This window comes from Bombus pascuorum, chromosome 8, assembly GCF_905332965.1.
Source record: "Bombus pascuorum chromosome 8, iyBomPasc1.1, whole genome shotgun sequence".
NCBI classification, from domain to species: Eukaryota; Metazoa; Arthropoda; class Insecta; order Hymenoptera; family Apidae; genus Bombus; species Bombus pascuorum.
The window spans coordinates 8,561,592-8,587,319 of NC_083495.1; the positions used below are offsets into that span (position 1 = coordinate 8,561,592).

At 32.8% G+C, this 25,728-nt stretch overlaps 2 protein-coding genes across 13 annotated transcripts in view; one reads left to right on the forward strand and one right to left on the reverse strand.

Moving 5' to 3' along the window:
- The window catches only part of LOC132910002 (mucin-2-like), a 708,972-nt gene that overhangs the window by 128,658 nt on the left and 554,586 nt on the right, over positions 1–25,728 (forward strand). The window lies entirely within an intron of this gene.
- Positions 1–25,728, reverse strand: part of LOC132909833 (uncharacterized) — a 123,582-nt gene that overhangs the window by 65,427 nt on the left and 32,427 nt on the right. The gene's annotated exons all lie outside the window — the stretch shown is intronic.

Here is a 25,728-nt window from a genome sequence, read left to right on the forward strand (position 1 = left end):
AAATTCAAATCGACTTATTATGAATTAGGTTCATTATTTCCAACATGTTAATTCTTTGATTCATACATTCCACTTCTCCCAGAATTGACTAAAATAAAAAGATACAAATCGATAACATTTACGTACATACCTGATCGTATCTACTTTTACTCAAATAACAACACTTAAATCAAAACTCTATCTACTTTCTAATAAAATAAATAACAATTAATAAACAAGCAATTCCCTACGTATAATCTACGAATAATCTTTCAATACTTAATTACAAATCTACCGTTATAAAACTACATACTTCGAAGTTGTTCAACAAGCTTGTTTAGTTCATTCCTTCGCTACGTATTAGAATCAATTTACGATACGAAACAGAGAAACGAATTGCGAAACATTAACATCGAAAATTATAGATTTGCATCGACACTTAATACAGACAGACTTAAGACACACTGTCTGTTCACAGCTGGCTGACGAAACGTTCTTCGCAAATTACGAATATAACCTGTTCGATCTAAGATGACAGAGCATACAACATCGTCCATTTCGTGCTTTCATTACCGCGTGAAATAATGCCACGAATCGCGCAGAAATATAGGTTTCTTGTTTAACATGGAACGGTATCCAGCTAGATACTTCGCTCTTAATAACGGCGAAAATATAGTAAATTGTAAGATGGCTGGAGATTACCGTGTAACGCGTTATTCTTTCGTTGTAACGGGAATCGAATTGCTGGCTGCATGTTGCGTGTCATTCCCATTCTACTAATTCCGTTCCATTCGCGGCCAGACATTGTATGCCGATCTTTTGCGATATCACTGTGCGACACGGTTGTAGAACGATGAATTAATATCGGAGCGATGCAAATTTTTAAATAAAGCTGTGTCACTAATGTCGTATTATTTATTACACTCATACATAAAAGAAATATGAAAGTAAGATTACTCGTAGGCACGTTGTATGAATATATGTATTATGTGTGTTACACGAAACATTATAAAATTTCATTTCCACTGTTACTAGATTCCGACTATCATATTATTCCACTATGAATCGACATTATATTGGTAAAATTTGAAATGAATCTGAAAATGTATATAAAGTTACAAGATATTTAATACAAGTATATATATTTCCCAGAAATCAAAACAGAATTTAAACAGTTTATTTAGTAAATTAATAAGCCATAATATTCAGTGGAATTATATTTAGTATTTATTATATACATAAAATCATCATTCGTAATATAGTATTATTTTTCTACTAAATATATGTTTGTAACAAATATTTTGTATTTCTTTATCTCTACATTTTCAGAGTTGTTTCTAATTTGACTAATATAATCACAAAGATCGCATCTTATTACAGATCTAACGAAATTTCAAAACTTTGGGTTTGTTTTCTTCTATCTTAGAATGTGTCTATCTCTAACATTTGCCTATCCAAAACACAATAAATATATATAATGAATTTCAAACTGACTGAAAAAGTGCAAACATATAACATAATAACACAATACTATACATTACATCACAATTAGACCGTGGATTTTCATACTTCTATCAATATAACTTTCAAATGGAAATTATACATAAAGATTTGTTTCATCGATTAAATATTATAACAAATATGTATTTCACTTTAAATATTTCTTACGTTTCTCAATATTATACATATTTTGTATATTTTTCATAACGTACATAAAAATCTGCAGTTTAATTAGAACGCTGTAATTCTAATTATTACAAATACAATTCATAATAAGTCCATCAGATACATTCGATTCATTCAATTAAACAATTCTTTCGCTGAAAATTCTTCCTTACTCTTGGAGAAAATTTTTCTTTTAACATTTCATTCACAATCACCAACTAGCATACTTGCTAAGCATCAAAATGCTTGGCCACGAATAATATCGGAGAGCACGCAAAGAAGCCGCTGCAAAGCGGCCAGCTCAAACCGGAAGACACATATCGAGAGGTTACTGCGGTTCAAACGCCTTGCTCGCTTTTGATTACAATTCAACCGTTGTATTATTTTTCCTGGGGTGGCAATGTCCGATGTCTATCGTGTAGACTCATGTCCGATAAAATGTTACGACGCTGACACGTTGCAGGCAACGCAGACGAATGCATTTCAAACCCCTCAAGGGTATCATGCACAATGCACCTCGAAGTTCAATGTGCGTGCGTAAACGAACTTGTGCAGCGAGTGCGGTAAATGAGCCACTAGAATCGAAATCGACGCATATGGCGAGCAAAAATTCAATGCGCGTGGCATGTGCAAGCTACGAAGCAGTACAACTGCGTGAGCCATTGATTTTTTCTCTGGGAAGTTTCATCTATTATTCTGCATATTTAAAAGAATTTGTTCATAATTTATTCTCACGTATTTACCATTTGCTAATATGTAACAATAAATAAATATTTGAATCGTAAATTATAAAATTTACAAGGGGATTGTAGGTATTTTATCTATCGGCTAATATCCACTTTCTTTCATTTTAATGTAAATCTACAATATCTTTTTAAAATAAATAAAATCTAACAATTTTTTATATTATTCCCTAAAATGATTGGTTTTATTTCTATCGCCGATACGCTTCGCGATTGTTCCAACGATAAATACGTCTATATACTAATTCACGATATACAACTCGCAATACTTGGCTAAAAATAGGCGAACAGGATGTACTTAAGAAGACCAAGTTATCCACGTAGATGACTTTACGTTGTAATGAATTTACACGTTCGATGTGTAATCGAATGAATTTAATTTTCAATTGGAAATAGAACAGCGTGCCAGATACATAACATCGAGCTACACAACGAAAGGTCAACGGAAATTGTTCTCTTGTAAAAAAGACACCTTCAAGTTCAACAATGTATCATTGGAACGCTCGCGTTTACGCGCATTTATGTAATACTGCAACAAACTGGCATTTTTAACAATGATGCACCAATGCGCAGGTAGGAAACGAGAGACCAGACGAGTGGAAGGTTGGAGAAGTCAGCCAAGCGTGCCGGCGAACATCCGCTTCCGCAGGATGTACGATTGTCATTTTCTTTTTTAGGCTTCGACTGTCCTAACCACGGCAATTCATTGAAAACTAATTTCCCCTAATCGAAAGGAAACGAACGTGTCACCAAAAATCAAAGCTATAAAATATTCTGTCGAAATGTATAAGTTAAATGTATAATACTTGATAATAAAAAATAGAAAATAATTTACGTTCATCCTTGTACACATGCGGTTCTCGATTAATTATTTGACAATGTAATAAAATAATTAACAATTTAAGACGAGCAATTTAGAGAATAATTACATATTTCTGTATCGTCAACATCATTTGCATTTTTGATATCAAATAGAAAAAATATATTTTGAATTTTCTATAGGAAATAATAATAGAAACAGAATATTAATAATCGTATCGCGTATCGTACGTGCATATGTATAAGATTTGAAATTCGTAACAATTGAAATGTGAATTTAGATAATGTTAAAGAGTCATTCTTTGCAAATGAAAGAAAAAATACCAGTTATTATCGATTCGGTTTCGAAGAACCAGGAAATAGAACACGTCGTCAGACCTGTAGATAGAAAAGATAGAACTGGTTAAAATAATAATTTTGAAACGAAACTAACACCTTTGCCTTTGAAGAAGGACAATAAATGTCATTGCAAAGATTACAAAAACGATACATGCGATCGAATTTCATTAGGAATACACGATGTGTACTTATCGACGTAACCCTAGATGTATACCGTCTAATCAAACAGGTAACCAAACACTCGACATTACGCGCGGATCTACACCTTGTTTGCGCGTCTACAAATGCAAATCAGCGCTTCGATTGAGTAAATTAGAAGCTTCGGGAAAAATCACGACAAGATGGTCGTGGTAATATTGAACAATTTTTCCTGCATTATATTTTTCTAAAAATATATATCACTTTTGGATCAAGTATTTTAAAAAATACATTACGATATTACGTAACATTATATAGCAGGACTTTTTTGTTTGCCTGAACTTGTCAGGGAACAAACAGTTTACACAATCGGAGTTCATATAATACGAGCTCACCATTTTTCCTCGCTACATATTTCGATTTTTCGTTCACAGTTCGTTAAGTGAACTCAGCCAGCGAAAGCTGAATTAATCGGATCTTAACTAAAATTTCCACTAAGTGGAGTTTAAATAAATAGATTTTCGCTGTGCATATATCATAGTCTTTGTAATACTATTTGTAATAACTGGTGATACCACAGAGGAAGGGATGAGTCCTCATAGAGAAGTAGGTCGAAAAATGTAGAATAAAGCTTTTTTTACGCGATCTTGGTTTTCGAGAAAAACGACTTTGAAAATCTGTCCAGTACGCGTGTACTAAATGCTAACTGTACATTTCGACCTGACAGACTTCTGTTTGCGGAATTTTATTAAGTCAAGAGTATATTTTGAGAACAAATGTGTTTCACAAGAGTTCAACACAAGTGTTGAAAAATTAAACACAACCATAATTTTCGTTTTTCAGGAACTAAAAGTGCGCATTCTGCGTATTTGTCGTACAAGATTATTGCTTTATCTTATTAAAGAAAATCCCCTGCATTTAGCTTTCTTCGATACTTCACTATTAAAAAACGAACGAACCTCGCAAGCGTTCGAATAGAATTTCGATTGCTCGCAACGAAATCTTGCGTCGGCGCTATGTAGGGTCTTCCCGCGTGTGCTATCAACGCATGATTAAAATCCCTGAAATATAACGCGAAGAATTTCTTTAGTTTTCCAGCCGGTTCTCGTAGTTAAAGAGTTAAACATGCTGCTCGATACGATACACCTATGTTTCATTTAGATACGCGTATACCGTTCCTTTCGATCGTTCGAGTCCTCTCGTTTCATCTCTCTCATTAACGCTCAAATTACTCGCGAAGATCGTACGACGCGTAAAAGTGCGGTCAAAGCTTAGCGGAATGTCTGTTCGCCTCGCTTTATTAGGCGATCACCGATCTACTGGTATGTACACGGTATCGCGTACATGGCATGCAAACGAGCCTCCTATCTTCTTCTTTCTTTACTCTTCAGCATTTCTTTCATTCCTCCGTTTGTACGGCCAACCTTTCGCGTCTTCGTTCGTTCTATCGGGAGTTTGAACGTGTGTGGCCGCTTCTTCGTTCGCCTTGCTGAGGTCGCCTAGTTGCAAAACTCGTTCCCCGGGCTATAACACGCTCGCGGTTATCTTCGCTCGGGGAGAAATAAGAGGGAAAATAAAGGGAACCAAGAGGGAAGGAAACGAAACGAGACGATACACTTGACGCCAAAAGAACGTTGCGTACGAGAGGCAACAGACCCAGTGCTTTTACGATACCATTCGGGCCAGATTAACTGGAAAACCATTTGACTAAAAAGTTTTTGCTGTTGCCATGCATATGTATCGAAATTGTTAGTCTGATTCTTTACCATGTAAAATCAGGTAAAGTAAACAGTGCGTGATTTTTTACTTCAAGCGTGTACGTACAGAAATATTGGTTAGATCATGTTGATTAGATTTCGATAAATTAGATAGAACACATAGAGCGACGAACAGATAATGTTTCACCGTAAGTATTAGGAGTCCTGATATTGCTGATATTTAGATTAAATTAAATATTTCTCACTTTATTTTCCAATTATTTGATTACGAATTTATTGTTTCAAATGCCAACTAAAGCAAGATTTGTTACAGTCAATGTAATATAAGCAGACTGTGCGATACTGATGTATTTAATTATTATTTATATAAAATACCTTTGAAAACGCCTGACTGGATATAAATCGATTACAAATAAGAAAAGTCGGATGTGATTCGTAACATCTCTCATAGTTTCACAAAGTTTATGTACTGTTTCTAATACGCTCGTTTTCAAAACGGGAAGAATAATTCAAATCTCAAGAAGACCAACGCTTTACGAGGAAAGTAATATTCTGACAAAATTATAGAGTCGAAATGCATAAAATTCGTACGAACTGCGTTCTAGCATGATCAAATGGTACTAAACGAAGCATTAAGTCTTCTGCCTTCGTTACAATAGCTGAAAGTGTGTTAAAAAATTCATTTTACTCTGAGAATTAGTTCCGCGATTGCTTGCATTTCGCTCGCATCTGTTAACGAGAAAAAATACCCGGCAGTTACTGGATTATCACTTTGAACATTTTACGTGTCATTCAAGCTTTATTCTCGAACACTGCAAGAAAATTAACAACTTCCTGACGTAACAAGCTCTTAATGCATTTAAACGGTTTTCGAAAATTTGCTAAGATGACAAACGTCGCATAGAAGATGCCAAACATAATGAAACTGCATCTAGGTGAAACGGAGATAGCTTTCTAGGATCGTTCTTTATTCGACTTTAACAAAAAGCTGCACTATTCGCCAGTAAAAGTATTACAAGAAGAAGCTATTGGCGAAAATAATAAGAATAATTTCGTACAATTTCGCTGCTATATTTTCACCGCTTAAAAGGATTATTGTCGATGTAGAACTGAAAAACGGTGGGTTGAGGATTTTAAATTATGCGGTCTACAATAACCAAGATTTATGCTTGGAAAGTTTCATAAACACAACATTAAGTTTAACTATGTTGAAAGTTTGTGTCTCTGTTGGAATTTATTAACAGGTACTAAAAATACTGTGCATTAGAGCATGAGTGCATTTAAAATAGTCGGAACAGCACTTAATGACTCGAAACGGGCTACCAAGATTATCTTAAACAAGTGTATAATGTATCTACGGAATATATTAAATATAATTTATACTCACTAATTTATGGGAAGGTATTGTCTTACCTGAAACAGAAAATAAAGCATACGATTAGAGAAACATAAAATTTCAACAACAAAAACAAAAGTGTTATTTTATTTCTAATATTCCATGCTGAAAACATAACAATTGTTTTCGACATTTGGTAAAAATTAATCTACGATTATTTAATGGAACTTAAAAATAAATAACACTGATGTATAATTTTCTCAAAAATATGAAATCATTCTCAATTCATCATTTCTAATATATTTTACAAGTACTTGTGCTTCTTTTCTTAAGTTCATTTCGTTTACAATTTAATACAAGTTTGATACTTTTAGCGTGGTTTGGAAGAACACAGGAACGGAATTAACTTGTTCAGTGAACAATGCTTCTAAGGAAGACTATTACAGAGAAAGTTTTCCAATCATGAACCTACAACATTACATTTGTTACTTTAGGAAGCGCAGCATTAGTTTCAAGGAATTGTGGTCGGAGAGAGAAAGAGAGAATCCAAATACTATGTTCCTTGGAATTAACCATCGTTATAATCGAAGTATTAAGGAAGTGAAAAAAAGTTTTATTACAGTAAAATCATTCCTCCCTTCTTCACTTTCTCAGGCCTATAATTTTTTCCGTAAGTCATTGCTTCAAATGATACGCACCATTTAGAAATTTTACAAAGGACTGTGTAATATATTGTATGTATAAAGGGCAAGCAAAATAATACAAAAGAATTTTGAAACATGAAAAGATAAAACTGAAATATCTTATACTATAGATATCTGTGTGTACGCGTAATTAGTTTTAAAATTCTGCTCAAAATTTTATTTTTAGTAATGAATTACTTCAAATAATTGGTAGAAAATAACAATTTGCAATAAAGTTATCAATCAAGAGAATTTATTTCAATAAACACTCAATCGCGTAGGTTCTAAAATGTTTCTCACAGTCCATTATGGGCATAACGAACAATTCGGTTTGCCAATTTACCCACGCCTACACAACGAACCGCACCGGGATCCCAATTTTCCTGCTCTCTAATAAAACAAATAAAAAGAACCAAACGAGAAGCGTTATTTTCTCGATTGCGGCAGCCGGCTCGTTAGAAGACTCGAACAGAGTTTCAGTTCGTGGTTGCGAAATTGTAGATTCATCAACTACAAATGAGAATTTACGTCCCATGAGGTGCGGGCAGGAAGATATATACGTAGAAAGTACGCGCACTGTTCAACTAAAAACCATCCAATTTAATACTTTTAGACAATATTCGAACTACATCAACATTTTTTCTCATTTCGGTCTAATTGCAAGCAATTCCATAAAACTTGACATTAATTAATCCCAGTTCTACATACATGCAGCTTAGCATTCTTATGAATGAAATCTATATACGTAACAATTCTTTTCGCTCATCTAAGAACATTTTTCTACGATAATTGAGGATTAAAGACGATAAACTTTAAACGAATTATTCTTCTTTGAAACTAGAGTTTTTCTTTCATATCTTTCGAAATGGAAAAATTGTCGAATTTTATATCCATTTACACTATCAGCTATAAGTATCAGGACGTATACTCGTTACATTTAACTGAGCCAAATTTTATTACTTCTATTTATTAGTCGGTATTTTACATCATACGACACATAAGATGCAAATAACACAATAGATTTATAATATACAATAAATATATTATAAGAGATTCGATTTATATTAAATATTAGAAGGAACTGTGCTGATATACTTATGGCCAGCGATGTTATTATTCATTATTTATCCAATAACAATACTTTATTCTCATATAGGACGCTCCCAATGCAACACGTTACACACTATCATATTCTAAGAATATTACCCGTAATATTCACCAACACAGGACTACAATAATAATAGAGAATAAAATAATTACATCTTCTATTATCCATAATTTTCTAATTAAATCACATCCTGCCAATAATAACCAAGTATCGAAATATTTTTTTCGCGGTGCTGTCCGTAAGAACACAGCGTGGCGTGGGTCGAAAATTGACGAGTTCGACTCGCGCCGTGGCATCGCAATGTTCCGACCGCGGCAGGATGATATAGGAGTTTCACGCCAATTTATAATCCGAATAAATCATTCCGGGGGTGGGCGTCGAGCGAGCACGATGCAACGATTTCCACCGGTACACGGGTCAACGATCCAGAAACGAACATCGATCCCTCACGCGATCTTGACGAGTCGCTGGTCCAATAGAGCGGCACTTCCTAGATCCCACTCACGTTTCTTCGCCTTTATGAATCCTCTGGTCCTGGCGATGTTCACGATTGTCGCTGATAACAACAACCAAGTCGTACACACGTGCACGTGGCTTGTTCTTATTCTCGTTCACGTGACGCGTGTGGGCTAGCAATAAATACGATGCACGAGGCCGAAAGAAAGAAACAAGGATAAGGAGTAGGAAGAGAGTAGAAAGAGGGCGCATCTGCGGAGACAAGAACAACGAAAAGGAGGACGAAGAATGCGGAAAGAGAATGGGAAGAGTAGAAAGTTTGTGTGGAACAGAGTGTTAAAGAAAAAGGAACGTGAAAGCTTAGGGACGTGTTGCTGCTAGAGGAAGTAGATACCTAGAGTCGATAGAGATTTGAATATGGTCTTTTGCAATATAAAATTGGATATCTTGCTATTATCGATGACTTTTTATAGGACGATAGAAAATAGAAGATTAGTTCCAAATTGTTATTCTTAATACAAATAATATTCCGTTTTCGAGCAAATTGTTATCAAAATGTTTATTTATTTTTTGTTCATTACAAATTGAACAGATTTTTTACTGTATATAAATCGTATAAAAAGAAGATTGGACTTTTCCCTAGATTGTATTATATCAAGATTCTGTGAAGAATTCGTGCAAAGATCGAATTGCACGTCGAAGTATTTTTGTGCTAATTATATGCTGTTGAATTGCGCTACGAAGTTAATAAAACAAGAGTTTTCCTAAGTAAAGCTATAGCTAATAACTAGGAATTAAATAAGACGCAAACAGTCAATTACAAAAATCAAAGAAAAAGAAGTGACAGATGAAACAACTTCATAATTTGTTGGAATTCGTAGATGGAAGAAAACTACTCAGCCGTTTAGTATAATAAAGAAGAATAATAAAAACGTTCATCCTAGTAGAATACTTCTTACAAAGACGTCAATAATCTGCTATTTGATGCACAAACCTGGTGATCATAACTAATAAATCGCCAATTTTAAAACAAGAGAAATGGAAGAACATAATGATTCAAAAGAAATACAAAAATTGATACTCCTTCTCAGAAAAAGGAACAAGAATAATAGCAAAATAGAACCGAAAGAATAGAAAACCGTGAAATAAAAGATAAAAGGAATTAAATGGAAAAAAGGGAAAATTAAAAGCATACGGGAAGAGCAGGTAAAACAACGGCGATGGAAAGCGAACTCGTGGCAAAGGAAAAAAAGATATGGAAGGACGACAGGAAGGAGAAAATCATTAAACGTCAGAGATATCATCTATCAAGGAAGATCGATATAATTCTCGAGGCTGTTACGTAGTAACCAATGATACACTTACAGGTAGACAGGATAGGACAACTCTTCTCTTTGCTTCATAGCGGATTATTGCGAGACATGTTCGGATCGAACGCTCGTTTAAATCTTAACGTCGTGATGTTCGTAGAGAATTGTACGATAGGAATTCTCTTATAATGACTGTTAGATAATTCTGTCGCAAGTGAACAAAACGACAACATGATCCATCATGCGAACATAATTTGTGTCATACTTGTAGCACATTCTTGTGCACAAAATGATTTACGCAATAAGAAAGTACCGATGCACGAGTACGTATTTTTCAACTTTATGTGATATCTTGAAGGGAGAAGAATTCTAAAAATTGATAAAATAATAGTGATTAATAGATTGCGGCTGTTCATAGATTTATGAGTTTGAAGGTAACACAAAACACACGCACAAAAATGTACGTGCGCAAAATACACAAATATACACGCTTCTGATTAAGTTTCATTTGTTTAATCCCATTCAGAAAAATGTGACTTTGCATATATAGTAATAACATTTCTTTTCATTACTATGGCATAATCATAATTATTATCAATGTATACTAATTTGTATCTGTACAGTAATTGGAGCTAAAATACAGGAGAAATATATTATTTCACGCAGGGCCCGGAAACATCATGAGCCGAAAACAGGCTTTTGAATAATAAATATGTCACAGAATCGAAAGAGTTCGTGGACACGGTAGGAGAAAAACTCGAATTAAAAATCAATATGAAACTAGAGTCATAGCATGATACTTCATTTAACGATTTTAACTTCACTTTATGATTACCTCAGTTGTAAGTACGTCAATAGAAGCACAATTTTTATCAGATTTGCGAAACTTATCTAAATCTGTTACACCCACTTGGTACCTACAAATTTCCTGTTATCCATTTACCAATTTAAAAATTAAATACATACATGGTCGTTACACCTACAAGACATTCTCATACCAAATTCCACGTACGCGTATATCTAATCACCGCGAGCGCCATTTCAAATCTGATATCTCAAAAGCAACAGAATATTATAATTATCTTTAATCCGAGCGATCTTCATTACCGTGCACATTCGCCGAGTAATTCGCGATTCAGAACGATAACGTGGAATGCAAGTGCGTGCACCGGATGACAATATGTACAAACAACTACATATACCGTCACATAAAAAGACTAACTCATAACAAACATGGTAGAACAATGAATGAAAGTCGATTATTACGAGCCAGGGATAGTTATCTATCGCGGAAGACAAGTGCCGCATTCCATGCGTTCAATATCGATGCCTCTTCCCTACTTAAAACTTTCGAATTCGTAGATTTTTGCTTAAACATATTCGACGATACGTATCGTTTCTAATTATGTTAATTTCAAACGTGAAATTAATATTATTAAGTTCTACTAAGAATAGAACTTATCCATATTATAAATGTGAACGTATGTAATAAATAGAACATTGGCAACGATGGTATTGCGATTATAAAGTACATCCGGTAAGTTCCTGAAACGAAATTGCACGCGTGTTCTGTATCGCGTGTCTGATTAGAATTACTTTATTTGTAAGACTAATCTGTGCTTTCCTTTTGCAACGAGCGAATAAAATTATTTGACGAAGTAATTCGTTCCTTTCGGTACAGGCTTTCCGTTTAATAATAAAAAAAAAAAGAAAATAATAATAACACGGAATGTAAGGTACTGAAAATTAGAGAAAGAAAAAGATGATTAAGAATAGTTTTTTAAATGACACTCATCCGATACGTTTATATTGTACAAGCATCAAGCGTGGGTATTTAAAAATATTTTTCAATAATTAATGTCATTGTTTCTAGTTACTGTTCCCCTTTGCATCGATGTATAATTAATCTTCATTATTTTTTATATTCTTGTTTACACGATAGAAACTATGTAACAGTAAGATTAATCGAGTTATTATATTGTATAATATGAATATTGAAAAATCGAAGACACGAAAGTTGAACGACCTTTCGCGATAAACGTCGACATTATTCCTAAATAATCTGTATTACGCCACCCTTTATTATGATGTCTCCTTGGCGAGAACATTCGAAAGAGCTCGCAGAAATAAAAGTTCACAGCAGATAGATTTATCTTGCTTACATAAGAATCACGAACACGTATGTAAAACAACCATTGCCTCGTTGTCTCGTCGCTATTCCAACTTTGTGTCTATGATCGATAACGGAAAGAACTCGTGGGAAAGTTACGTGATACTACCATAAGATTACGAATATTCGATCGTAAATTCAATTCCAATTCTGGGCAACGAATCTCAGCCGATTAAATTAATTTTTTATTAACATCAAATTTTAATGAAATCGCCCATCGTATAGCGAAAATCACATCGAATAATGGGAATGATAATAATGGGGATGAAACGAGATTTGAGTATTTGGAATTATTCTCAGAGTTCAGTGTTGCAGTTTAATTGTGCTGTCACATACAGACATGCAAGTAAGCGAATATTGCCAATAAAAACACAAATCAGAACATTCCTGTCACCTCTTACCGGTGTAAGAGGAAATAAATGTTTTGTTAAAGCGCATCTTATCTCGTTATAACATTCCGTTTGTTCGTGTGAAGAATTTAAAGGCAACAAAAATATAGTCTTGTTACCAGATGTATTGCCAATTAAGACGTCAGAAAACGACGTCATAAAGCATTGGTAATGACATTTTTCCCCCAATTCAATCCAACATAGCTGTATCATCAATGAGAATTTATATTCCTCGTATCAATTTGCATCCGTAGCCGCGAACGCTCGTTTCCTCGAACGCGTTTTAATTTTATGGATTTCCAACTTTTACATTCATTTTAATTAGGTGTTAAGTTAAAGTAAGCTACAGCTCTTGATCTTGATACGACTCTCTCCGAAAGCAGCGAGTGCACACTAAATAATCATCGTTCGAGACCGTAAAATTAGAATCGAAACGCGAAAAATGCAAATATGCACGTTACTGAGATATAACGTTTAAAATTTTAACCTATCACAGACAAAACATTTTATCGCCAATTATCTATATCTACCAGCGAGATAAATATTTTTCGAGGTTGAAACGAATATTATTCCTAGGTTATTTATGACTTTTCCCTACTTAGAAATTGTTTCCACGTCAAACATTTAATTTGATGAGATATTTTTGTATTATCGTACATAAATCGCATTTTAATCATTTTACTTTCTCACCTTTTATCCTTAGAATTGTTCGAATTCGATCGAATATGCTCTTCAATCAATTCATATATTTCCAAATATTTTCCTTTATTTAAATATTCGCGTTATTAATTTACATTTTACTTTAGAACAATGAATGTAAGTTCTACGTTGATTACAAATTTTCAATTGTTTTTAGCGATTGTTATAAACTGTTAAACCTTGAGATTCCTAATTTTAATACAGAGTACGAAACCAGTACGCAGTTAAACAAGCTGATTGGACACGCGTACTGTTGCCATATGTTGATTGTTTCAGGTCAGCAAGGTAATAAAAATGCACCGTTATTCTGGGTAAGCGAAGTTTGTCGCGGTGATTCGTTAAAATTTATTTCATAATGTCTTTATCGTGAGATAAACGTCGGGGTGCATACGGTAGATACCGATCGACTGGCTAATCCTGTAGTTTGCAAAACCTGTAGCTCGGTAATTAATTCATACTGAACGGGGCTGAAGCTGAACGAGAAAAAGGAAAAACTTGATATTCGTTCGAAGAATAGTCATCTGATTATGGATATCGTTGCGGTAATTAATTGTCGAGAGAGATTAGATAAGAAGGCACTGCTCACGGAAAAGAAAGCAGTAACTCATCAAGAGAAAAGTAAAAGGAGTTAACGTGAAATTTTTCATTAAAGAATGTTTCCTTATACGCCTGACAATAAAAGGAAACTCTGTATAAGTCATTAAGCTGACAACATGTTTTGTCGATACTCTTCCTTTTTTCGAAAAAGGATAGCACAGTACTTTAAGATAAATAAATCGCACAAGATTAAGTCACGATTAAATTGCAATTTTCTTACTTTCATTTAATTACGTAATACTAGATTAACACTTTTTATTAATAAAGTGTATAGAGTGTCCGACTTTAATTCCTAATTACAAATTATCCGTAAATTACTTGCTGTACAAAAAATGGTTCAGTGAAGAATTGAAAGGGGAACATAATTCAATGTAATTAATTTTTTGTTACGTAAAAGTTATATGTAGAACAAATATGTACTATCAGTATATATAATCGTTTTTCTAAATGAAGTAAGATAGTATTTAATATATTAATCAATGTAGCTCGTTATTTTCTATAAAGAAGCATCAGGCTATTTATATTGAAAAACCATTTTTAGCTTAGCAGATATTTTAATTTATATCTTGAAGAACTTATCGTATAAAAGACGAGAAATCTGTCTTATACGATAAGTTCTACAAAATAAAAGTTAATATATCTGCTAAACTCATGGATCTTCGATATCGAAGATTTTAAAGATATTGGAAATATTTTATAATAAATATTAACAGATTTTACTAGATATAAAATTGGATATCCTGTACATACGTATTTGTGCTTTTTAGAACATGCTTTTTATTTTATGATTTCTGTGGAAAATGAAGCTATTATTATCTTCTGGCATACTTATTCATGACATACACGTGCATACTCGTCAGGCACAAAGACTAAACACAGTTATAGATCAGATCTGGTGTCGACACATTTCTGTTTGGTAAAAAATGAGCGTTAATCATCTAACGACCAGCCGTAAAAACTTGCACCGTCCTTTTGTGACCCACTTCCTTTCTTTTGTTTTGAAATGCGAATTCGACAGTGTATGGATAACATTTGGCAATAATTCTGTTAAGAAATGAAAACAAAGAAAATAAAATATATGACGAGTATTGTATAGTGAACAAGTAAAAATTATATGCGTGTGTGTGTTCACAATTTAAAAAATGAAATTGAAGTTTAAAAATTACAAAACTATATTTTGGTCAGGTGTATTATAAACAGTGTTAGTATTCTTATATTTCAATTAAATATTATATAAAAAATTAACAAACACAGTAGTATATTAAGAAGTTACGATAATGCTCTTTAAATTATATAATTTTAATCATGTAAACTAAAGAAAGCTACAATAGTTCCCTACATTAGTTAACTGATTATTACGATTAAGATATTTTATAACTATTATACATTATTGTTATAAATTATACAATTATGATAAAAAATATATCTTAATAAAATAAATATTTATATTCAAATGTACTAACTTACCAGCTATTACAGTTATCGTTAATTAAGATTTTCCTTGTCAAAGCAAAACAATGATCGTAATTTCTCCAATATATCTTACGTCACAATACGACTGAATCAAAACATCGAATAGAGGACATACTAATATGTATATTACCTTCAACGAAACTCGACAACGTAATGATTCTAATCGATCATCAGCATTCTAGAGGCAGGTCTAATCTAGGCATCAAATAGATTTGATATATGATTCAAATTGACACGTAACATCCTAGAAGTATATAGAAGCCGCAACAGATACCAAAAAGACATCGAAACCAAAAATATTTCCATGCAAATGACGACAATACTAACGTCAATCAAATTTTAATCAAATAAATACATTTGATTAAAAAAGTTTGTAGCGGAGTTCGTGTCAGTTAAAAACAGTTGATAGAGGAAAACGAAGAAGATCCTAAACTGTAACTGAAAAAGTTCAATGAATTTAAAAATATGTAGCTACAAATAAATTTCAAAGATACACAGTTTCTCTTTAAATTTCGTATTAACGTTTTAGATTTAAAAAATATATTAAATAAGAATTAATGATAATATACATATTAGTAATATATACACGTATATGTTTTATTCAATCGTGTTTTATACTAGTAAAATTCCAAAAAGTTTCATACAACATATACTATAAAATATCGTATTATACACCCAAGCTTTATGTAATAAGAATTGTGGTAAATCAAATACTGTCGTGTATCACTGTATCTGGCTTATACGGACAAATTTACAAAAGCCCTGCAATGCCGAGAATTATATCCGACTGGAGGCACAGATCGCCCTCTTTCAGAGACCAGTCTGCGTGCGTAGACGCACGCACGCTCTTTTCCTTCCTGCTGCACACGTATGCGTCTCGTGACCTTATGTAAGCCAGTGTGTCGGAGGCGTCCATCGATATTTTCGGCATCGTAATAGGAATAAGCGAAAAAAGCAAACGAGAAAGTAGCCCGTAACCGAAACTTCGTTACTCAGACCGGTTTAGGTACCTTTACGGTTGTCTTTAATTACGTGGCGCAATAGCTAGTGGCTGACCACCGTGTTGCTCGAATTTCTTCTCTACGTGCTGATGACGTGATTCAAAGAAGGCAATTATACTCCGGAATCCAGAAAAAGACACCATTCATCGTAAATAATAAAAATTCTTAAACTTTCTTATTAAACCTTCAGTTCCTTTCGAAATGTCGAATAACAAAATTCTTTAACAGTAGATCCCATTTTCGCTAATTTCCTACTTATACGTGTAGAGTTTCATAAGGTAAAAAATTAGGTTGAGTTAAGTATGAGCTAATATTAGAAAGGTTTGGTTTTGATGCCCCTTATTATAGATCACGTCATATGATTTGTTTGGCTCAAATGAGATTATATTATTTTACTGATCTGAGGACTTTTTTGGAATTTTAAGGATTTTTATATATATATATATTTTTTTAGTTTATTTTGGTTTTTTTACAATTTGTCCTGAAGGACATTTGGTAAAGTGTTATATCTCATTGGTAAAAAAAAAAATAAAAATAAATATAGCATATGGGTGGCTACCCCCAGCGGGGTGCCATCTTCGTGTTTGCTAGGTTATATCTTTTATGATTTTTATATATGATATAAATTTCTTGTTGTATTTACTCACGTACGATATATGGTGTATTTTATTACGTGTGCTTTTTATATTAGGATATTATGTTTAACTATACTTAACTGTAATGTTATATATAGAGTTACCATTTTTTTTTCTCGCCCACTAGTCACTTAATAATAATTAAACACGCTGTTTCTATGTATCTTTAAGATTCTTTCACCTTTTTTTCGTTCAGATAGGTAGGCACTGCAAATTTGGATTTATTAAAATAAATAATTAGATTAGGTTTTTCTAACTTAAAAATACTAATTTTTAAAAACTCTATTAAAAATTCTATTCGATTACGTCATACACCTAAACATGTGGTTTGTAGTACTGAACTATGCAAAGATGTTTCCACGTCATGCAAAGTTACACAACACGTTGCAATGCTACGAATGTAACCCTTTGCCCATGCAAATCATCCAAATAGCAACATCGCATTACCGTCACCGTGGATATATATAATTGCGATCGATTTTATCGACAGCCTTAGGACGCAGCCGATAGAAACTTCGAAACCTGTGCCTGACTCAACCATAGAACGGTTGTGAAATCAACGAGCAACGATTTCACCGGCAACTAAAGATCGTCAGAAGCTTCGTAGAAGCGATTTAACATGAAATTCGTGGTAAAAGAAACAAGGGCCAAGGTCTGATAGATTAAATAAAAGGAAAAGGAACTACAGAAACACTGTAAGTCACATTTTCCAAAATAATAAACAATTGTATGAGATGTTAATTAAAAGATGTTAGTGGAATTTGTAAACGACAAAAATTGAAGTTGATATGTACAGAGTACATAATAATTGTATAAAGCCAATTGTATAAATTCAATTGTAAAATTGTAAAAATTGTATAAATTCAAATTTTCCATCTTTTCTTAAATTTTAGAAGTCTTTAACAAAAAATAAACGAAAACAACGTCGCGGTGATATTTATCACTGATTAGCCAATTTATTTTTAGCGCCGCGAGGTACACGAAATTTATTATCATTGTATGATACGGGACTACAATTTGTAATAAAGATGTCTCAAAGAAATCCAAACGGGAAAGAAACGTTCTCACGATTACTCAACAGCTTACAGGACAGAAGTTAGCTCTCGAGAAACAGAAAAGACATTAAATGCAATTTTAATACCAGTACGATAGATATGCATCTAAGTACACAAATCACGGAAAGCGAAACAATGATCGCGCGAATTGAACGGTGATACTTTATCGTCGTTACTAAAAGTGTCGACACTCCATTTATTTCCGCGACGCCCACAATCCATCAGTGTGAATGTATCTTTATCTTTAATGCTACGTGCACGGCTACAAGAATTATTCAAACGTGCCAATACCATTCCGGACAAGGCAAAAGCGAGTTTTGTAAGCGAGTAATGCGAATATCATAAAATGATTGAAAGAAATGAAATTAATTTTTCTATTTTATACAATAACGAATATCCGAGAACAGATTAAGAGTTGTACAGAGAACTCCTACTTTTATAGCTATATGTATATTTGTATAAATATAAATATTTATTATCTTATACTGTAATTTAATAATAATAATAATACATATACAATATAATATTATATCAATAAGAATAATACATCATTGTAAAATATAACATATTATATAATACGACCTCAAAGCAAAATAAATTCCATTTGAAATTATGGCAGAGAAAGATCTATGAAAGATTTATGTATTTTAAATAAATATTTTTTAGTAATAAGTTTTAGAAATTTGGTAATATTTGATAAATATAATAAGTATTGTAAATAGTTCTTTTCTGAATTTACAAACTATTCGAAACTTATCTTATGCTTTCTTAAATATCGTCGTAAAATAATAATCGAACGCAACAGAATAATACCTCAATACAAGAACCTTATATATCTTTTCCAATTTCACACGACATCGCTCATCATTTTGCTCTTCAAATTACGAGCAATACTGAAATTTGTACGATCATATGAAATGGCCTGAAAAGAGGCAAGCACAATCTCACGAACTTGAACGTTCTGCCACGATAATCGAAACGCGTTGCACCATAATTACATTCACCGGTGTAGGTTGCCCTCCGATTTTCGTGACGCCCGGCCGACGTGAATTTACCTTTAGAGCCACGTGCGAGCCTGATGCATGGTCGAGTACGTATATAACGGGCGTCGCCGGGAACTTTAGTGCCTGACTTGCATACATTATCGTCTTTCACGCATACACCGTATCGTTGTCCATAATCTCGTACGTTTCTTTCATAGTTAGAGGGACGAGGACGCACTGAGCGCGAGGAACACGGAGCACGATTTCTCGGCGTACAATTAAACTGAGCTAACCCTTGAACCCTGACGCTTCATACGGCAGATAATGCAGGCGAGCTCCAATATTTGTCCGGATTATGCAAACCTCTGCGGCACGGAATCCGGTTTCCAAATACAAGCTAACAACAGATCGTTCTACGTGTAGATAGTTAACACTAGACCCTCGAATGAGGTAACTTTTTTCTTACTTTTTCCTTTCTCACTATTTTGGTAGTCCTAGGCCTGGGAACGTGATGCTTGATTACGTTTTATGTTTTTGTTGATACTTTGTGTAGGTATACAGTTCGTGGATTTACCTTATCGTTGTCATATCTGTATTTATGACATTATGGATAGTGACTATATATATAAATGCTAATTTGAGCAAAATATCGTAGAACATAAATAACAGAAAGACATTATACATATTTTTATAATTGTAGATTTCTCTTGTCTTCATAATTTAAAATCACTGTTTCGATGTAATTCGATATTTTGTTAGTTTAGTACCAACGGAATATATGTAGAATTATGTAACTGGTTCGTTATTTTCAATATTCCTATAGCACATTTGATACTTGAATTAAAAAATAGTTAATTGATTATGAAGCTGATGAAAAGAATTAGTGAACGTAACCGAAGGAGACGATGATATAACATCGTCGTAATTTCCTCTCAACTAATTAATTTACGTCTAACATTCTAGAAGCTTCTTCCTAACATGTATATCATCTCCGAACAGTTATCTTCGATTTACGATTAAATCGATTAGTTCATAACCATAACGTTAAGGTGCAAAAAGTTGTAATAAATTACATGTTTTTCTCTGATAATCAAACAAAATTTTAGTTACAGATAGTTAACACATATCTAACGATTTCGGTTTGAGAAATTGTGTGTATAGAATAAAACAAAAACGTATGGGAATCGCAAGAAACTCATCACTGACACGTGAACACCCACGGTTCTTACGGACCTGAGCATCGTGGTTGTACGATTAACGAACCGTGTCCTACGATATCCGTCGTTAATTTCAGCCTGCCGGCACCACGAGACCATCAATCAGCATCGATCGAACGCTATTATGCAGAACTATAGCAACTATTCGATCCATCAATCTGATCACGACAAAAAAGCCTGTTTTGTTCTTATAATCTTTAATGGGTTCAATCTTGTAATCGCTAATGTTGCAAACTTGCTATAATAACTTCAATTAAATGATCTGAAAATTTATACGCGTATACGTTATTCGTTTTTTATTTGTTTAGAATTTAATCAAATATTTTATGAGACAACCATATTAAGAGTATGCGTATGTATCATATTTTTAGGAATAGAATTAAAACAAGTGAAATCTAGCCGGAGATTTGTATTTATTATATTAAGTTTATATTATATTAGGTTTATATTAAGTTTTATATTAAATAGATACTTTATTTTGCATCGTGTATTTTTATATATTACGTGTATTACGTGCGTCTTTGCAGCTTCGAATAATATAAAATGGATAAAAGATTCAGGATTTATAGCGACTGCTTAATTTGAAAGGACCTACATCTATAAAACTTTTGAATTTAAAAATGTTTTCATACATTCCTTTAATTACGCCAAGCATAAAAGAAGAGTATATAATTAAATTAACATTTGTAGCGATATATTAAAAAAAAAGTAGAAATTGTAAAATTCATATGAACCAATTCACATTTCATGAAATGAAATGCTACGCTACTCTTTTTATTAACATTTCCATAGAATTCTTTTAATAGGAATCATACGTTTAGAATATTATGAATAGAACATCGTGTCATTAAAAAAACTCTAATTAATGCTAAGAATTTAAAAGCGTACTTTCTAAGAAGACAAATTGTGATACATCATAGGGTTATACCGTTTATTTGATGTATGCCCACGTAAAGCAAACATTAAGATAAAAGTAAAAATATTTATCCACGTCTGTTCAACAAAGAAAACAGATTTAAAAAGCTGTGTCAACTTCTTATAGTAAATTTTTATTGAAGAGCGTTTTCAGCTTTTGATTATGTAAAAACTTTCACGAAAAATACTGTGAATTTAAAACATTTATAAGAAATAAGCCCACAAGAAAGTACTGTTCATTCATAATTAAAAAAATGTTGTATTTGGTTGTTTGAAGTCTTTTTGCAAATTATATACATATATAAAAATATAATATGATGAATTTTAGACATTAAATTAGTTAATTTGAAACTATAATTTATTGTTATTTAATTTTATAATTTATTGCTCAACATATGCATACAAACTAGTCTGATCTCAATTAGACAAATTGAGAAGTTTCAAGTCTCTCATTAATCAATAAGCATTTATTTTCGCTTCTTAAAATACGCTCTCCTCCTTCTACATTTTAACTTTACTCGCTGCTTAAGTTTTTAATCATTCACTCTGCTTATTATTTTTTCCAATAACGAAAAAGCATAAAATAAAACAATACACATATCGTGATATTACTCTTACAGTCTTATTTTAAAATCTTACTTCAAGATATTTCGTTCTATACCTTTGATGCGATTTATTGTAACGGAAGTACTGACATAAGAAATCGACTGACATTGATGTTTCTTCTTCACTGGGCCACGATCTTTTATGACTGATATAAATTAAAATGCAACGCACCATATGACAGTACACATAAGTCAAACACGTCCTCTTTACTAACAAGGTTCGACAGAAGTAGGTCGTACGATCTGCTTCTTGTATTGATGCGTTTTATTAAATTGCAATATATCGTAATCTACCGGTGAAAGTAACATAACTTTGAAATATATCAGTTAATCCTCTACTTTCTTAATATTAATTACATCCGTCTTTACACGATAAAACATAAAATTCCTTGTTATTCTAGTTATGTATTATGCAATTCATATCGTTAAAATAAATATATTTGAACAGCTTAAACGTTACGTTGCCTTTGTAAAAAATATATAAAAGGCTTGTTATACACGTTTATGGGAAATTAATTTCTTTAATTGAATACAGCGTACAGGTACAAAAGCATTAAATTGGATGAAACCTAGTCATAAATGTAAAACAGATACAATCCTGACCAAATGGATGTTAACAAATATCAATAGCGACTTTCTTTATATCTTTTATGCCTGAAAACTTAAGAGATAAAATATTTATGTAACTTAGTATTTATTTAACAGTCCATAAAATACCTTTTTTGAATTAGAGTATGTACGTATATTTCAAGTTAAGAAAGTACGATTTTAATGCACACGCTGGAACCTATTTGGCATAACAAGAAAAATTTACACGATCTTGTGTCTATATATCATTGTAAGTATAAGAAAGTATATTATAAAAGAGTTAGTGACGTAACACGAGTCCTTGTCCTCTTTCGTTTTTCTCAGTTGGAATTTTCGTTCAAAATTCACATTACGTATTACGTACATATTAAGAATTGTTTAAAAATATTTTAGTCAAATGACAAAATATGAATAAAATTACTTGGTTTGTTAAAAAGATAACTCGTGCTCTTTTTAAGGAAGAATGTATCCCTATAAAAAAATTCTAGAAAAAATTTTAATAGTGATTATACTCGACATATTTTTATTGGCAGATTTTTATCTAATAAAGTTGGTCATTAATTCTCGAAAAAAGTAATAAACCGAATTCTACGGTGAATTAAAAAGGCAAAGGATAATCAACAGTTATCAGAATAATAGGTCGATCCACGATCATTAAAGTATGAAAAATATTTTCTTTGGCAAGCGAACACGCGCATCGATATCACCGTGATTTACTAAAATAACACGTTGGATCGAGCATGCAAGAAGTCCTACTGCTTTCCGCGTACAAATACCACGCTTGATAGTCGGCCAGCCTTGCAATGCGGGGGATCGAAACAGAAGTTTATTTCCGTGGAAACGTAGTGCAAACGACCTGTAACGTTTTATTACACATTCAATCCAGCTGGAACGCAATGGAATTTGTGTGAATCAGGCACTGTGGAAAACGCGCTCGACCAAAGCCGATTAAGCTGATAATTAGAAAAATAGAAACTATTCGGCGAGCTTCGAAGGTTAAATGAAATTTGCATCGTAGATATACGATAACTCGATAATGATTGAATAAAATCATTTTTCCTTTTCTTATTCGGCCAACATTCTTGAACTTCTTTCCTCCTACATTCTTTCAACATAAAATTATTGTTCTTTTGCTCATTCAGGTTCTTCATTCGATAGTTTTGAGAATGTTTTGCTGGTCGATACTGCAATGATTTCTAATTAGATACAAGCCTTAAAAGACTTCTTATAGATTTTCAGTATCATAATGAAACCCGATTATCAATATCGGCTATGTAACCTCGAAATTGTCGATCGATCGCGGCGGGAGCCTTGATCTTGCCGAGTGAAAACTAGTTTCGCAAGAACTGCGGAGCAGTCACGCCTTCGCGCTTCCGGATTTCTGATGCAGATTAGGTGTTAGTCAGCAACGGCGTATTCTTTCACCCAATCAAGTAGCAACGGACACTTGTGCCTAACGACACGTGTATAATTTACTTGACGAGAAAAAAAATAGAATAATTGCGGAAGCAATAGGCGATCGTTCGATAGAGATCCATCGCGATCGCTACGTGTGTTACCTGTGGAGGATCGCGGAATTTTATACATTTAACAAGTTACTTTAGGAGAGGGAAAGAACAGTTTTGAGACGTGATGGAAAAATAAATAACTGCAGTTTAATGGATCATTTGAAATATGAGTGAATCAGCGCTCTACGTTCTTCTTTGTATCGGTAGTATTACGTGTTTGATTGATTCGATCGTAACTGAGATAAGAATGAAAACGATTCTGATCAATCATTAGAGTTTCTAAGAGTATTATAGCGCTTTTTCCATCGTTTCAACGATCTTCTAAATGAGATTACGCTCCTCGATCGACGAGCTGTGAAGAATGATAACATTATTTTTCACTGGTTAATGAGAGATGTTCTATAATAGAAATTAATGAAGACTGAGAAAAGAAAAGTTTCTACAAAACGTTATTTAAGATACATCTGATGTATTTAATTTAAGAAATGGTATTTTTATGAAGACTGACTTTACAAACGCTAGCAACCTAATGAATAACTACTTGTATATAGTAAATAACTTTTCGTAAACAAGTGTTTTCGTCGACAAGTGTTGTACAATTATTTTGTTACCTGACGAGCTTCTTATCTTCAGGTTCTTCACTTTCTTAATCATAAATCAGATTGGAAAAATTCCTTCAGTTTGAGCAACTGCTCATGTTAAAAAAAATATATTTATATCATTATATATGTATAGTATATTGCTTTATTTTTTAATAGATAATTTAAGTTTAGAGTCTACTAGCTCTATAAAAAGATAGTAATTTGTCCTCTTAATTATTAATTCATCATTCCTTCATTAATTTGTTCTCTCTAATACAATTCACATACCGTCGTTATAATTTGACCAAAGTATACGAATACTTACGAACAACACCCTTCGGTAGATACAATTTAATCTATTAGATAGAAATATTCAAAATATTCTGGAAATATTCCTTCATAGAAATACAAAGAATTGAAATTGAAATTTTACTCAGGAAGTCAAAAATAAACGTGTCATATTTCGCGAACTGTCATATCCTGTCCCTTGATCCATGTACGAGCACAGTCTGCGAAAATTTTCACGCGTCTTGTATTAATTTCCGGTCAGACTCGAATTGTAATTACTCGACATTCCTCACGGAATCGTAGACATGTATTGTTGAAAAATAATGCGATGCGTAACGGCGTGCAGATTCGATCGATTTAGATACCGTTATTTTTCTATGAAAAGTATTATATTCGTACATTTTTGTACGTCTTTCTTTCTTTTCAATTAATTCCTAACACTTTGCTACACGAGCATCCTCGAGACTTGAGAAAGCAGTAAATTTAATTTACAGTTGGAAGACTTCTTCATTTTACAGTATATTAACGAAACTATTGTATACTTAAGAGAAAAAAAGGATAAAATATTCGTATAATTACTCAGATTCGCATACCTTGCCTTCGTTATATTTATATAGAATGAATTATTCCAATTTCTATTGTATTCACACGGATCTTACAATTACATTTTAAAAAAGAACTGTAAAAATATACAAACGACAAAAATTTAATTTAATTTATTTTTGCTTAT